A 17,090-nucleotide genomic window follows, 5' to 3' on the forward strand; every position below is an offset into this window, starting at 1 on the left:
AAAAATTAATTAATTTATTAATTAAAAAATTTCAGTGGCTAAATAGAATTTGGAAGCATAACATCCTTTTTGAAGCCATTTGCAAATTTGGTAAGGAACTGGGAAAATTTGCTTCTTGAGAGGCAAATATGAAACTGATAATGATAAGGACATATATTAAACAGAATATACAATGAATTTTGAGGTTCTGAAAACAATTTTAAATAGATTAAAAACAAAAGGCAACCAGAAGATAATACTGAAGACTTGAGCTTTAAAAATTGTGGATGTTTTATGCTGGGAAATCAAACATTAATGAAAATAATCAAGCTAAATACCAAGATATAGTGTTCTGTCCTAAAGAAAATTTAAGTACAATTAAATATATCTAGAGTAGTATTCAAAATGGGAATAGGCTACTCATTTTGCTATTTTACAAGTCTACTAGCTATTGATTATGACTTTTACCTAGGTTAAGTTTTCTGAATAGGACTAGGTAGTAACTAAGTGACCATTACCAAACAACCTCAAAAAGTATCACTACTGTGCTATCTATAGACTTTTTTTTCTGAAAGTAATTAAAACTCTCAGAGGAAAATCAGAATAAAAGAACTTTACAATTATAGATACATCTAAAAGGATCAAGTCAGAAGTTTTTAACCTGGAACTGATAATTTTTTTTTTTTTTTTGCAGGGCAATTGGGGTTAAGTGACTTGCCCAAAGTCACATGACTAGTAAATGTGTCAAGTGTCTGAGGTCGAATTTGAACTCAGGTCCTCATGACTCCAGGGCCAGTGCTCTTATTCACTGCGCCACCTAGCCGCCCCAATTGGTAATTTTTTTTAAAAATATTTTTTAACTTTCAATATAGTTCTATGTATTTCATTTAATACATCAAAAAAAAAACATTATTCAGAAGAATTCATAGGCTTTACCAGAATGTCAAATAGGTGCATGACACACAAAACAATTAAGGACTACTGGACTAAAAGAACATTAGAATGAAGATTATAAAAAATGGTACTTATCCAGCTACTAAGTGAAATAACTTCAAAAGTGATGAAAGGTAATGATTCATGACAGCAATACAGAAGTGTGACTCAATCTGTTATGCAATCAACAGGATCAAATGCTATTTATGGCTTAGTACAAGGAAATGAGCCAGGTATGACAAATAAGGTATATTCCATGGCCACTTATATTGAAAAGCATCTAAAGATAGAATGAAGGCAAATATTACTATTGTTTTTGCCAGTTGAAGAACAAAAAAAGCAAACCATGTGGAATTATTTCTGGCATATTTAATATAAAAAAGGGAAGGCCCTGACTAAGATTATTTAGAATGTTTCCAATTTGGAAAAACACAAGGCAGAATCAGTATCTAACAAATTCCACTCCCTAAATATGCACAAAAATGTAGGGGTTTAAAGGGAAAACATCTAATGTGGTTCAAAATTTCCACAAAAAAAATGTGTACATAACTACATTTATTTTATGTAATCTTTGTGAAATGTAGATATTATACTGTTAAGGAAAATGTTAAGATTTTAAAATTTTAAAACTCAAGGTGAAAAATGAAATAATGGTGACACTGAAACAAAACCAAAAGGAAAATCTTTGCCAAAGTAGGGTTCTAATGAATGCCAGATATAATCTATTAAAGTGGCTCTTGTAATTCGTGAAATTTTTAGAGAGGGTAAACTTAGGCAATTCTCCAAGCAAATTCTCCCTGTTTATTAACATGGGCATGTAGCCTGATAATAAAAGATAGGTCAAATGGCTCTGTCTCTCGCCAGAAGACCCCAAATTGAGGGTGCAATACATTTTTTATAAGCATAGAACAAAAGAAGCAAAGAACAGAACAAAAATCATGTACTTGGCCAGCATTACACAGGTGAGAGAGTTCATGATTGTTTATATGAAAGAAAGAGAGCACAGTCACTAAGTGGAATGACAACCCCCTCTCTGTATCTCTAAGAAATACTTTTGGGAATTTTATCGGTCTCTAGCTGCACCCCGAGGTTACTGATAAAAGCAGACTTAACTGGCCACTAGGAAATTAGGTAAGACTACCTTTTAATTATAAAGGTGGTCCTTTATAATTAAATATAATATAAATATATTTTATATATATATATAATTTTATATAATTATTTTTTATAATTTTCATATTATATATTTCTTTCTATTTTTATATATACTTATATAATAAATATATTTAATATTAATATATAATTATTTTATTGTATATGATATAATAATAATATATAAATTATATAATTTATAATTAAATATAATATAAAATAAAGTCCTTAACTTCTCAAGGATGCTCAACAAACTTTGGGCAAAATGCTAAGAAAATGTTTTGTAAAAGCAATGATAACAGAGTTTTTCTTTAACAGCAACTGTATCCTTGGTATCTCTCTTCAAAAAGAAAGAGGCCGAACTTTTTAGCACATATAAGCTTCTTCACAAGGAGAACAGGAATATAATTACAGAATAATATTACTTACAGAATGAAATCAAAATATAAATACAGAATAAAAAACTAGTTCTGTTAGAGGACTGACTATGAAACACTGAATTTTTTAAAAGCCAGATGGTAGCTAAAACTTAAACCATTGTCTGACTCATTCTCAGTTTCCAATAATTTTTTTTAAATTATTTTTAATTTTTTTGCTTTTTTGGAGGGTGGAGGGCAGGGCAATTGGGGTTAAGTGACTTGCCCAAGGTCCCATGACTAGTGTGTGGAATGTATGAGGCCAGATTTGAACTCAGGTCCTCCTGACTCCAAGGCCAGTGCTCTATTCACTGTACCACCTAGCCGCCCCTGAATTTTTATTTTTAATTAATAAATTTTGTTATTGTAGAGAAACCTGAACGAAGTACATTAACAAACATAGTTAATCAAACAACAAAAAGAGTGATAACGGGGGCAGCCTGGTAGCACAGCGAGTAAGAGCATTGGCTCCAGTGTCGGGATGACCTGGATCAAATCTGGGCTCGATACTCAGCACCACACCCAGAAATAACTGGCCGTGTAACCTTGAGCAAGTTACTTAACCCCGATCGCTTAAAAAAAAAAAAGAGTGATAACATACATGTCTGTGATTTGTCATGCTGAAAGGCCAGCTAAGAAGTCTCAGGGGAGGGTCATGTTTAAGTCCTGCTCCCCTTCACAACTCCAAACAACAAGATATGTGCCAATTATACTAAAACAGTGACAACAGAAAAGGGAGGAAATGAAAGAAATCCTCATAAGGAATACTGCAAAAACAAAAAATAAAATGGAAACTAGAGAAATGAGTAAATAACAAAAAAGAGGTCTTATAATAATCAATGCAGGGTAAAAGGACATAAGGAGACGTCACCAGAAAAATTAAATTTACAAACATTTATCAAGTATCTAACTATGCTCCACCTACTATGCTGGGTGCTGGGTATACAACGACAAAAATGAAGACAGTCCTTTCCATCAAGGAGCTTAAATTCTTTCGAGGGAATACAACATCTCTCTCTCTCTGTCTCTCTCTGTCTCTGTCTCTCTGTCTCTCTGTCTCTCTGTCTCTGTCTCTCTCTCTCTCTCTCTCTCTCCCTCTCTGCCTTTCTGTCTCTCTCTCTCTCTCTCTCTCTCTCTCTCTCTCTGTCTCACTCTCCACATATATACACATATACATATATTTACACACACACACACACACACACATGCTGATAAATGAAAACAAAAATGTACAAAGTAAATGCACACAACTAATACCTGGGAGGAAATATCAATGTTGAACAACAGGAAAAGAAAGAAATAATGCAGGTATAATAAGGAGATTCACAGAAACAAGAATGGAATAAGGAGTGGATAAGGAGATTAACAAAGGAAAGAGCTGAAGAACACCACTAGAATGCTTGAATTTTTTTTAATAGAGAAAAACAAGAAAATCAGACATTTAGAACAGATAGTAGGAAAGTTTTTAGTAAAACTACATACATGCCAAAAAAGAGAATGGCAGAGATGGAATTCAAAAATTCAGAGACAGACAACACATGTTAGTGCATATGGAAAAGGTATCAAAATTCCAAGATCACTGAGGAATCTCTCTAAAGATCTCTTTAATCATCTTGAAGACAGAGCTGAGCCAAGATAATCTGAGAATTCCTGGTCATAATGGAGCACTATGATATCGGATTTTAAGAAAGTACAGAAGAAAAATGCCCAAAAGTATTGGGGAAAGAGATCAAAGTGCAGATCAATATAATCCATAGGATGCTTTCAGAGAAGGGCCCCCACCTTTAATCCACCCAAAATGCAGCCACCAAGTTCCAGAGCTCTGGTATCAATGAAAGAATCCTGAAAACAGCCAGGAGGAAGCAGTTTATTTCTGAAGGAATACCAATTCAAATCACACAGGACCATTCATCAACAAAGAGAAATAAAAGGAAATGTCAAAATAAGATTTCCAAAAACCAAAAGAAAAGAGTGTGTGCCCCGGGATAACAAGTCCTGCAAAGAGAAGCATAAACTTAACTGCAAGTTAAGCAGCATGATACATTTTCAATCTTTCATTCAACAAAAACCAGAAAGAAGCCAGACAAATGTGAAAAACTGAAGAAACTAGATAAAAGTAATAAACAAATCCAGGTAGAATGAAAAGGCTAGATGATGACTCAATATTTACATGCTGCAAAGAGAAGATAAGGCTTTATCCTTTGGAAGTCTCACCTTGTCTGAGCTTCTCTGAAGTAACAAAAAGGGAACAGTTATGAGCTGTTCCCATGAAGGATAAGCAGACAGAAGTATCCTAAAGGAAGGAAGGAAGGAGGAAAGAAATGAATTAGTATTTCTTGAAATTCAGGTGCCACAGGTGAAGATTATTTAAACAAAGACCTACGAAGACTTGAGGACTCCTAGAATACACTGGCTAGGCAATAAAAATGGAAATCATTTCATAAATTTTAAGTTACTGTATGACAGATATTGCGCTATCAAGTCAAAATAAAAGGAAATCTATGTCATTTAGCACAGTGATGAGAATGAAGTCCACTTATATTTAACCTGAATTTTGTTTGCTCATTTAACCTTCATTTATACAGTTCTTGTCAGTATAATTTTTTTCTTCACTCTGTATCATTTCATATTTGTCTTCCCATATTTATTTTTTCATATTATTCATCATCTACAAAACCATAATTTCTTCAGACATTTGTAATCCAGGATAAGTTTGTGCTAAAATTATGTTTTAGAACACTAATTATGAACACTCCTCTATGAATATTTTTCATACATATGTTTTTTTAAATTCATTCTCAATAATAGGTATAAACCTAGTAATAGAATGAATGGGTCAAAGGGTAATGAACAGTTTTATAACTTTTATCATATGATGGCCAAATTCATAAAGTCCCATGAAGGAAAGTAGCATGCCTTTTTTTACATAGCTTTTCCAACAATTTTTCCATCTTTATGGAAGGATGGGTAAAATGTGTATGTCTCTCTATTAAGCAGCTATGTAGACTTTTTCAGATTCTTCCTGAGAGTTTATATTGCTTATTTTGAAAAGTAACTGCCTGTATCCCTTGGCCATGTATTTACTGGGAATTAGTTCTTGATCACAACTTTGTAAATTCCCCATGTATTTTTTCATGTCAGACTTTATTAGATGTTTAATACATTTTTTTAAGAATTTGTATTTTTTCCTTTTATTCTAGCTTCAGTAAAAATAACAAAAACAACCAGAAAACAAGGAGGGATGCATAGCCATTTGGAAATCCTTGATCAAACAGTAATATACAAAGATGATGGGATACTACTGCACCATAAGAAATGACAAATATAAAGAATCCAGAGGAGAGAAGACTTATATGAACTAATGCAAAGGAAAGTAACTACAACCAATAGAGCAATAGGCATGACTCCAAAAAGATAAAAGAAAACAACACTAAAAGGTAGCTGAAATCAGAAGAATTAAAATGAATCTCAGTCTCAGAGAACAGATGATGATAGGTTCAAAATGTTGTATACATGGTCAAATGTAATTTGTTCTGCTTAACTGCTTTTATGTTACCAGGAAAAGTTCAATAGGAAGGTAGCATACTGGAAAATAACTGTGGTGTGAAAAAATTCATAAATAAAACTATTTAAAGGACATGTAAAGCTAAATGTAAGTGTAAGAGCACTAAGAAAGAAGATTTAAGGGAAAGAGGTAAAAATACGCATAAGTTCAGTGAACACTATTAGATCATTTTGGTTAGAACAGAAGAGTGATTGGATATTTATATCAAAATGCTAAAATGTAACTAGAAAATACAGAATCTGGATAACTGATTAGTTTGGATTTGATTTTGAAGGTGCAGAAAATTTCTGAAGATGAAAGTGGCACAGGGAAGGTAATATGGTAAAAATATGAAAGATTGGGTTGAAAGGGAAAAAAGTTCTCCCAATAGATAAGTAGTCAAAGGATATAAACAAACAGTTCTCAAAAGAATTGCAAGTTATTAACAATACTATGAATGAATGCTCCACTATTCACTGATAAGAGAAATAAAAATAAAAACAAGCTCAAAGTTTCACCTCATATTCGGCAAATTAGTAAACAGAACAAATGGTCAAAATGGTAAAAACTGGGGGAATTGTGGGAAAGACTGGCACACCATTCTGCTGGTTGTAAGATTGTGAATGGATCCAACCATTTTGGAAAGCAATCTGGAATTATGAGAAATAGTGACTCAAAATGTCCATAACTCAGAGATTCCACTGTCAGCCATATATCCCAGAGAGGAAGGTGACAAAAAAGAAAGGTCTTGCCATAAATCAAAATATTTACAGAAGCATTTTTTGGAGTAGTAAAAAACTGGAAGCAAAAAATTGCACATACACTGGAAATGGGTTAAACATGGCATATGAATGTAATATATTACCCGCTATAAGAAACAATAAATAGAGAGAATCATAGAAGATATATTCAAAGTGAAGTAAGCTGAACCACAATAAACGCATATGCAGTGACTAATTTTATATATGTATGTGTGTGTATAATTATATAAATGGAAAGAATAATAAAACTGAAGCTGAGTTTTAAAAAATAATGACCAAGAGAAATGAGAAAACATCATTCCCTTCTTGCTTATAAAAGTTGGGGATAATGGATATGGCATACTATATATAACAACAGACTTCTTTGATATGTTGGATGGTTTTGCTGATTTTTTTTTTCTTTCATTTTCTTTAAAAAAAAAATCTTAATTATAAGGTATGACTTGCAGGGCAGCCAGGTAGCACAGTGAATAGAGTACTGGTCCTAGAGTCAGGAGGACCTGAGTTCAAATCCGGCTTCAGACACTTTAACACCTTGGACAAGTCACTTAACCCCAACTGCCCTGCCTTGACCCCTCCAAAAAAAAAAAAAGTATGGCTCTCTAGGAAAGGGTAGAGAAGTGAAGGAAAAATGTAGGTGATCTAAAAATTAAAAATATCAATAAATTTATTTAAAAACAAAAGGGAAGAGAGATGATAAGATCTAGACAAAGGGAACACCAGTAAAGATGAAGACACACTTATCAGATTTGTTAATGATATCCACCAGGGTTAATTCCTTCCAAGTAGATACCACTAAACCTCCCAAATATTAATGCACCAGTACAGGAGCATTCCAGGCTAAATTTTGAATATGGTTCTTTCTTGAATATGGTTCTTTCTCCCTGATAGAACTGGAAGATTTGCTAATTAGTCAACCAGTAAGAGAGAAGCAAAGAATCATTCTGAAGAAACCCATTTACAATATCCACTAAAGAGCTACTATTAAGCCATAGTTTTGATGTAACATGACTGCCCTGTTCTATCAGATAGTACATGATGAAGACTTAATGGTCTCTGGGGAATGACCAGGATTAATAAGGTACATAAACACTGGAAATTTTCCACATATTCAGCTAAAAAAAGAAAAATAAGTATAAGATATTAGGTGTTATCTGAGGCTAAAGCCACAGCCTGCTGTTGATTTGTGATTTTCAAGGTCTCAAACGCTCCCATTTCAAGTTTTTCAAAGGTCTCAGACAGTTGCTATCACACTGCCATGGTTCATATAACCAACTGGTTGGACAAATGGCAGTTACCCCTCCCAATTTCACCTCCAGTCTTTGGGGAATTCAAACAGGCAAGCAGGGCAAGGACATGCTGGTAAAGCAGAAAAGCCCCAGGTAAGGGAAATGCCCCGATAAATGAAAAGACAAATCCTTAACCTAGGACATGGGAGTGGAAGATAGTAAGAGAGTTGAAATTTAAATATCAATCCAAGTCAACTATGTCTCTGTGGCAATAAAATCCAAGGAGCTGAGGAGAGATAAATTAGTATTTATTAGGGTCCAGAGTAAAGGGATTCTACCAAATATCAAGAAGCCAAAATGCAAAGCATGTCATGGCATGGAACTACTCAGAAGCTTAAATTATCTTTTTCTATTGAAGACACTGGGACTCCCATCTTTTTCTAGTTTGGCTCTGAATAAGTCAGTCTCTCCCAGCCTCTGGATATGTAACAAATAAAGACACAGATTAATTTTAAAAAGAACAGAGATTTTACTTAGCTATGTTAAAAGGGTACTGCAAAAAGTAAGATATGAGATCAGAATTCAGATTGAAAACGAAGAAAGGTTTTAGGAGAGTCTTCATGGAGAGCAAGGTTAGAGTCCGATACGGGAAAACTGTCACCTCCCATAAGCTTGGAGGTAAATCCAGGAAAAGAAAGGTCAGCAGGACCTAGGTGGTGAAGGCTCTGAGAAGAACAAGCTCTTGGACAGGTGACTTAGGTAACGGGGCTAGAAGTGAAAGTGCGAGGTGGAGTAGGGACATCAGCAAGGTGGCCTTCCTCTGAAGAGCCAATCATATTCCCAAACTATGTCTCATTGCCTTACATAGGTAAAAGCAATGACACAGAACTGAGTTGGAGTGAATAGGAATAAGAAAGCAACTGAATTTCTAATTATACCACCTGAAATATTTTAGGTTTCACCTACTTTAGGGGTACAACTAAGCAGTTCCTAGTACCACTGACCCAAGGCTGAAGGACAAACAGCCTCCTCCACAGAGTATCGTTCCGTATGTTTTCATACCACCATGCTTTTGTTCACCATGCTGTCTACCCCTAGAGAATACAGACCATCTTATTTATGCTTGCTGATAGCCCTCAAAGGTGAGTTCAGATGAAATCTGCCCCATGATATTATCTGTAATTATTCAACTTAAATTAATTTTTATTCACTCAGTTCTCAGAACTTTATATCTGGCTTATTTCACTACTTCAAAAATCTGTGAATTCGTTCATATGGGTCCATCCTCTGTTGACACAGGATAACAAGCCACCAATGACTAGCAGATGGTTTTTTAGAGTTGCTATGGCCAAAAAATTATTGATTCTGTAGCCAACCTGGTGACAAGCTTTACCAACAGTAACTACACTTTCTGGCCTTCATATGATGTACATACAGATCCAGAGACCTTGCTTTAAAAACTGAAACCCAGAGGGTACACAATTAAGTACATATCTCAATTTGCCACTGGAGTTATCCCGAAGCTGTTTTGTGTAAACATATAGAAAAAGAGCTTACCTTCCAACACTTTTATTGATTTATACAAATCAATAATTTTACTCCCCTAAACAATAGCCTAAAGACACTAAACATAAAAAGTAATTGCTAACAGAGAGGACATGGTGTTTTAAGATTTGGAAAATATTATATATACATATATGTACATTTTAAAACAACTTACTGAAGTTGGTACTATTATTACCACTCCCTCCCATCTTATAAACTTCTTGTTACGTTTTCTGAACTTCTGCTGAAAGGTATGGAATGACCCTAGGGTGTCGCTGGTCCTGGAGCAGCCACTAAGTAAGTGAATCAAAACTCTTATTCAGATATTCCTTATTACAAATTCAGTACTACGTCCCCCTATACCACATAGTAGCCAAGGGATGGACAGTGACATGTACTAGTACTATCTGAATGCTACCAAAGATGATGTAACAAGAATAATTACAACATTCAACCTCCATTTATTTCTCATCACAACCTATTATAAGTAGCACCTTTTTATGAGACAAGGAAGCTACAATACATGAAAGCTCAGTGACTTCCCTAGGGGTCCCACAGCTAAAATATGTGGGATGGAGTCAAACATAAATTTTCTAAATTTAAACTCCATCACTATATCACAGTACCTTTCATTATAATAATAATCACAGTAACTAACATTATTTTTAAAAATTTGAATTGAATTAAATAAATTGCCTTACGCCATTTATCTTTGTTTTTAATAACACACTCTTCCACTAGAAATTATAAATAAGACTACAATACCTCAGATCTGTTATGACACACTACTTATTTCCCTTATAAATATACACTCATGGCACCCTCTAGAGAAACTGGAGGAATGAGCCCAACTAAAAAAAAAAGTTTCATTTGAAAGAGTAGAAATAATTAATGAAAGTCAAGTCAACAGGCTATTGACAGAAATTCCTAGCTCAATATACCATTTACTTTTTATTCTGAATTCCAAATTCTATTACTCCCTCCAGCTCCTCCCCTACCCATTGAGAAGGCAAGAAAAATTATATCCATTATCCATCTGAGATGATACAAAATATATTTCCACATTAGCCATGTTGCCAAAAAAAAAAAAGCAAGAAAAATTAAGTTTTAAAAAATGTATCAATTTGCATTCAAGAGTATAGCAGTGAAACTCCAGGTCAAGATGGCGGAATAGAAGCACAACCTCTGAGCGGCTCCAGCTTCCACCTTCCCCAATCCATGTAAAAAGGGGACTCTGAACAAACTTTGGAGCTGCAGAACTCACAAAATGACACAGAGAAGCTAACTTCCTGCTGAGGATAGCCCGGTAGGCCAGCAGGAATCGGCCAGCAAGCGCTCTGGGAGACGAGCCCAGGCCCGCATGAGCCAGAGGTTTTAGCCCCAGGACAGGTCTGACTAAGCCACCGGCCAGAGGGACTGCAGATCACCAGCAGCTGTGGCTGTTTCTAGATTTATCAACACATAGATGCGAAGGACAAAGAGAGAGTTCAGTGCAGTCTGCACTTTGGAACCCAGTACTTGGTAGAGCATGGCCTTTGCCCCCGGGGTGAGAAGCCGCTGAGCTGCCAGCACAGCCAGCCAGTGCCACTTGGCAGATTCAGCTCCTGGCCTGCAGAGTGTAGGGGGACCAAGCGACCAGTCTGAGGGGTATTCGCTCTTGCTTTCACCTGCTTGCATCTGGATTGCAGTCTAGGATGGAGGTCCTGGGGTGTGTGTCCAGCTTGCCAGAGTGTGTGGAGACCTCAGAAAGGGCACCCATCTAATATCTCCAGCAGCTGAGAAAACCCCAGCGTTTGAGACAAAAGCTCCCAAGTCTAGTGGCAGAGTCCTACTGTGGCAAAAAGCCCAGGGGTCAAGTGACTGAGGGGCAACATGACCAGGCAAAGGAAACAAAGCAGACAGAAGATTCCAACATTACACTCCTATTTTGGAGACAAAAAGGAGCAAAGCATGGGACAGGAAGAAGACAATGAAGTCAGAACTCCTGCACCAAAAGCTTCAAAAGAAAATATGAGCTGGTTACAGACCATAGAGGACCTTAAGGAGCAGATAAGAGAAGTGGAGGAAAAATTGGGAAGAGAAATGAGAACGATGCAAGAAAACTTCGAAATGAGAGTCAACAGGCTGACTGAGGAAAATAACACCTTAAAAAACAGACCGACTCAAATGGCAAAGTAGGCTCAAAAAGGCAATGAGGAGAAGAATGCTTAAAAAGTCAAATTTGCCAGATGGAAAAAGAATCTCAAAAGCTCAATGAGGAGAATCATTGCTTCAGAATTAGATTGGAGCAAATGGAAGCTAATGACTTTATGAGAAATGAAAATGCTGTTAAACAGATCCAAACAAATGAAAGAATAGAAGGAAAGGTGAAATATCTCATGGGAAAAACCACTGACCTGGAAAATAGATCCAGGAGAGATAATTTAAAAATTATTGGAGTACCTGAAAGCCATGATCAAAGTAAGAACGTAGAAATCATCCTCCAGGAAGTTCTCAAAGAAAACTGCCCTGCATGTTTTAGAGGCATAGGGCAAAATAGAGGTTGAAAGAATCCACAGATCACCTCCTGAAAAAGATCCCAAAAAGAAAACTCCTAGGAATATTATAGCCAGGTTCCAGAATTCCCAGATAAAGGAGAGAATATTACAAGCAGCCAGGAAGAAACAATTTGAATATTGTGGAAACACAATCAGTATAACTCAGGATCTGGCAACGTCTACACTGAGGGATCGAAGGGCTTGGAATATGATATTCCAGAGGTCAAAGGAGCTGGGATTAAAACCAAGAATCACCTACCCAGCAAAACTGAGTATCATGTTTCAGGGGAAAATATGGTCATTCAATGGAATAGAGGACTTTCAAGCATTCTTGTTGAAAAAACCAGAGTTGAATAGAAAATTTGACATTCAGATACAAGAAGCAAGAGAAGCATGAGAAGGTAAACAGGGAAAAGAAATCATAAGGAACTTATCAAAGTTGAACTATTAACATTCCTATATTGAAAAACAATACTTGTAACTGATGAAACTTTTCTCAGTATGAAAATAGTTGAAGGGAATAGAAATATATATATGTCTATATATGAGGTTATATGGGCATATGAATACATATGTGAATGTGTGTATATATGTTTACAGGTATACATAGATAGAGGGCACAAGACCAATTTAACAGGAAGGGATGATATTTAAAAGGTGAAATTAAGAGGTGAAAGAAGAATATAATGAGAGGAGATGGGGAGAGACAGAATAAACTATCTTATATAGAAGAGGCAAGTGAAAATGGTTACAATGGAGGGGAAGAAAAAGAAGGCAAAAGGGAATGGGTCAACCTTATTCCCATTGAATTTGGCTTGAGGAGGGAATGAAATACACACTAAATAGGGTATCTCACCCAACAGGAGAGTGGGGGGAAGGATATCAGAGCGGGGATGATGGAAGGGAGGGCATGCTGGGGGAGGAAAGTTGGAAGCATCCACTTCTGAAAAGGGACAGGATCAAAGTAGAAAATAGAACAAGTGGGAGATGGGATAGGAGGGAGGGAAATATAGTCAGTCTTTTACAATATATCTACTATATTATTGTTTTGCATTAGCTACACATGTACAACCTATACCGAACTGCTTATCTTCCCAGTAAGGGAGGGTAACAAAGGAAGAAGAGAATGAATCTTTAATTCAAAATTTTAAAATCAAATGTTTAAATAAATAAATAAATATATATATATGTATATATATATACACACACACACTATTATTAATACTATTTTACATGTAATTGAGAACTAAGATATACAGGCACTGGGGCATAGCCCCACTGGAAAAGTCAAAAGGGGTATGGGAGAAAATATGGGAGAGAGCAGATTGGAGGAGGGGATATCCTGTGGGACCGCTATTTTGGGGCGGTAGGTAGGGGAAAAATGGGGAGAAAATTTGTAACTCAAAATCTGGTGGAAATGAATGATGTAAATCACAGGTTAATAAAGTATTTGAAAAATTAAAAAAAAAAAGATTCAAACTCCAGTTCTCCAAAGACTCCAAGTCTGTCTCCCTTTCCAATACAGAATTTTCACAAAGTATAGCAGTTTTCTGTCTGGAAGTAGTGAGCACTTTTAATCATGGGACGTTTGGCAGTGTCGTGGGTCATTTTATCAGTCTGAGTAGCTAAGTCTCTCAGTTGATCATTAATAACATCGCTAATACCATGAACAATGTACTCCTCCTTTTGCTCACTTACTTTGCATCAGTTTACATAAATCTCCATTTTTTAAACCATCTCTTTTGTTATTTCTTGAAGCAAAATATTATTTCATCACAATTAGAAACCACAAATTACTGAGTCATTCTCCAACTGATGGGCGTCCCTTCAATTTCCAATGTTTTACCACAATAAAAAGAGTTGGTATAAATAGTCCCAGACATATTATGTCCTTCCCCTTTTTCTTTGATTTCTTTGGGATGGGGATCAAGTAGTGGTATTGTTTTACAGCCCCCTTAGCCATAGGTATAAATTGTTCTCCAGAATGATTGGACCAGTTTACAACTCCAGCAGTATATTAATGTACCTACCTTTTTTTTTATTTTTGGAGAGGGGAAGGGAGGGCATTTGGGGTTAAGTGACTTGCCCAAGTTCACACAGCTAGTTTTTTGTGTTAAGTGTCTAATGCTGGATTTGAACTCGGGTCCTCCTGACTCCAGGGCCAGTGCTATATTCACTGTGCCACCTAGACACCCTTGTACGTATTTTACTACATCCCCTCCAGCACTTCTCATTTTCCCTTTCTGTCATGTTAGTTAATCTGATAGGTGTGAGGTAGTGCCCCATAACTGTCTTATTTCATATTTCTCTAATTATTAGTGATTAAGAGCATTTTATATTACTATTGATGCCTTTGATTTCTTCTCAGAGCTGCCTATTCAGCTCTTTTGACCATTTGTCATTTGGGGGATGGCTCTTATTTTAATAAATTTGGCTCATTTTCCTACACAGTTGAGAAATGAGGCCTTTATCAGAGAAACTTGCTATAGAATTTCCCCCCAAGTTTCTTGTTTTTCTTCTCATTTGGTCTGGGTTGGTTCTAGTTCTACCAAACCTTTTTAATTTCATGCAATCAACATTATTCATTTTACTTCTAGATCATCTTTCTTACTTGATCATAAACTCTTCCTACATCTATAGATCTGGCAGGTAAAGTTTTCCATGCTCTTCTAACCTGTTAATGATATCAACCTTTCTGTCAAACTCACGTACCCATATTGACCTAATCTTAGTATATGATATGAAATGTTAAACTCTGACTACTTTCTGTCAGACTGTGGTCCAGTTTTCCTTGTTGAATAGGGTGCTGTACTCCAAATGTTTGTATCTTTGGGTTTATCAAACACAAAATTACTATAGTCATTCCCTCCTATATCCTAGGTACCTAACCTTTTCCACTGATAACTACTTTATTTCTTAGCCAGTACCACTTATTTTGATGATTATCACTTTATAGTATAATTTGAAAACTGGTTCTCTGAGGCTGCCTTCTTTTACTTTTTTTCATTGATTCCCTTAATGTTCATCGTTTTTTTTTTGTTCTTCCAATGAATTTTGTTATTACTTCTAGTTATATAAAATAATTATTTAGTGCTTTTATTGGTATAGCACTGAATGAGAAAATTTAAGTGGACCTGCCATTTTCATCTTATTTGCTCAGTCTATCCATGAGTAACTCATATTTCTCCAATCGCCTGCACCTTCATTTATGAGAAAACTATTTTGTAAATGTGACCATATTGTTAGAGTGTGTCTTGGCATGGAGACCTCCAAGTATTGTCTTTTGTTACTTTAAATGAAATTTCTTTGCCTTCCAGTCTTTTTTTTTTTTAGGAAAATTTTTGTATCGATATTCATGAAGACAACTGGTCCATAGTCTTCTCTCTCTCTTCTTCTGTATAAGAAATGCTGAGGATTTTGTGTGGGTTCTTTTATATCCTACAAGTGTTCTAAAGTTATTAATTGTTGTGACTAGTTCATTTGGTTAATTCTCTAGGGTTCTCTAAGTACACCACCACATAATATGCAGAGTGATAATTTTGTTTCCTTGTGCCTCTTCCTCCTTCCATTTCTTTTTCTTCTCTTATTGCTAAAGCTAGCATTTCTTGTACAACAATGAATAATGATGGTGATAAGAGACATTGTTGCTTCACTCCTTATCTTACTGGAAAGGTTTCTAATTTCTCTCTTATTATAGAACATACTTGCTGTAGATTTTAGATAGGTACTACTTTTAATTTTAAGAAAATCTCCATTGACTCCTAAGCCTTCTAGCATTTTTAAGAGGAATGAATGTTTTATTTTGTCAAAATATTTCTTCTGTACTTATTGATATAATCAAATAGTTTTTGTCATTGAGCTAGTGAATTATGCATATATATTGCTTAGTACTGAAACAGTGGAGGTGGAGCCAAGATGGTGGAACAGAAGCAGTAACTTTTCTAAGCTCCTCTGTGAATCCTGTCACTAAACTTTAAAAAGTGAATCTGAATGGATTTTGGAGTGTCAGAATCCACTGGGAGACAGAGCATGGCAGAATCCAGCCCAAGAAAGTGCCCACATAGGTCAGGGGAGGGGGAGCACGGAGCATGTGGGGGCTGCAGGAGCTCAGACCAGAGAGCAGACTACAGAAGAGAGAGAAGGAGCCCCAGCCAGCAGACCTACCCACCCCAAGGGCAATTTGCAGCCATCTCACCAAAATCTTACCACAGGACAGGAGGATCCACTGGAGCCAGGTAAGAGAAAGCTCAGGGCCCACAGCAGAGACAGCAGCTTTTCCTGGGGCTATCAGCCCCCAACCTAGAAGTTTAGAAATCACCTGGCTGATTTTCCGGGGCCAGGATGGCAAAGTAAACTCTGGCTGCTCAGATTCCCCCTCCCTGACCAAGAAAACACTGAGATAAGTGTCCCACCCAGGGTGAAATCCTGAGATAGTGGAAACAGCCTCAGGCTTGGGAGTCACTGAGAAGGGGTGTAAATGAGGCAGCAAGGAGTCTGAAGAGAAGAGGGGGAGGGTCCCAACAAGCCCCACCTCACCTGACCAGCAAAAGCATAGAGGCAGAAATCTGAAATGGCCAGACCACCCCTCCCCCACAGATTACTCTGTGAGGCTCAGCTTAACTCAGGGGAAACACTGAGACTCCTGGCCTTGGCCTCAATCTAGACACCAAGAGGCTACAGCACACAAAGTCAACAACCAGGCTCTTAGCTACCAGCCTGAAAAATTAGGAAATAGGAAATTACAATGGGAAGGACAGAAGCTGAGAAGGAGAAGGGGAAGGCAAGAAAATCGATCACAGCTTATTATAGTGATCAAGAACAACCAAATACAGAGGAAAACATGGACTCCACACTCACACCTGAGACCACAGAAGGAAATATGAACTGGTCTCAAGCCCAAAAAGCATTCTTGGAGGAGCTAAAGAAAGATTTAAAAACCCAAATTAGAGAGGTAGAAGACAAATTTAAATCTACAGTGACCAAATTGGAAAAAA

At 36.3% G+C, this 17,090-nt stretch overlaps 1 protein-coding gene and 1 long non-coding RNA gene across 8 annotated transcripts in view; both read right to left on the minus strand.

The window, feature by feature from the left end:
* The window catches only part of AUH (AU RNA binding methylglutaconyl-CoA hydratase), a 218,563-nt gene that overhangs the window by 114,294 nt on the left and 87,179 nt on the right, over positions 1–17,090 (minus strand). The gene's annotated exons all lie outside the window — the stretch shown is intronic.
* Positions 4,464–16,361, minus strand: LOC138160719 (uncharacterized). The gene is made up of 3 exons (XR_011168203.1): positions 16,303–16,361; positions 4,695–4,773; positions 4,464–4,475 (listed from the first exon to the last, which is right to left on the minus strand). It is a non-coding gene; the product is annotated as an uncharacterized lncRNA (long non-coding RNA).

The sequence above is a fragment of the Petaurus breviceps genome, unplaced genomic scaffold (genome assembly GCF_028583685.1).
Source record: "Petaurus breviceps papuanus isolate PSGF00001 unplaced genomic scaffold, PetGlider_PUasm1.0 118, whole genome shotgun sequence".
Classification (NCBI taxonomy): Eukaryota; Metazoa; Chordata; class Mammalia; order Diprotodontia; family Petauridae; genus Petaurus; species Petaurus breviceps.